The sequence below is a fragment of the Olea europaea genome, unplaced genomic scaffold (assembly GCF_002742605.1).
Source record: "Olea europaea var. sylvestris unplaced genomic scaffold, O_europaea_v1 scaffold928, whole genome shotgun sequence".
Lineage (NCBI taxonomy): Eukaryota > Viridiplantae > Streptophyta > Magnoliopsida > Lamiales > Oleaceae > Olea > Olea europaea.
Window position 1 is genome coordinate 61,387 of NW_019267767.1, and position 722 is coordinate 62,108.

The window sequence follows — 722 nt, forward strand, 5'->3', positions numbered from 1 at the left end:
CGCCGGTGGGGGGGGGGGGGGGGGGGGCTTTAATATGTGGAGCCAAAAAATGAGGGCTATTTTGATGCAACTTTTATGTGCTAAAGCCTTAGATAACTCTTGGCCTGTTGAAATGTTTGTTGCTAAAAGAATCGAGTTAGAAGAAAGAGCATGGAGTACTAATTTCTTGTACCTTTTAGACAATGTGATTAGGTCTATAGGTGAAACTAAAACTGTTGAAAAGTTGTGGACCAAATTGAAAGCTCAATATGAGCTAAAAACTGTTAAAAATAAATAGTTTTTGCTAAAAAAATTCTTTTCTTTCAAAATGGACTCTTTTGATTGACTTAGATGAGAACTTGAACAGATTTACTAAATTGACCCAAGACCTTGCCAACTATGACGAGAAATTATTAGAAGATCAGCTGACAGTGGTCTTGTTAAACTCCATTAGTGATAAGCATAGAGACCTCAAGAATGCTTTAGAATATGAAAGAGATGAGCTTACCAAAGATATAATTATAAATGCCTTAAGAAATAGGGTTCTTGAATTAAAATCCGATTCTATTAGCCAACAAAGTGGTGAAAATCTTTTGATAAAAGGTAAAAATGTTGGTAATTCTAATTCTTATTCAAAATTTCAGAATGACCCCAAGAAAAGGAACAATGACAAAATGAAATCCAAAACTAAGGCAAAGGGAAAGAAATGTTATTATTGTGGTAAGTTAGGTCACTTTGCAAAA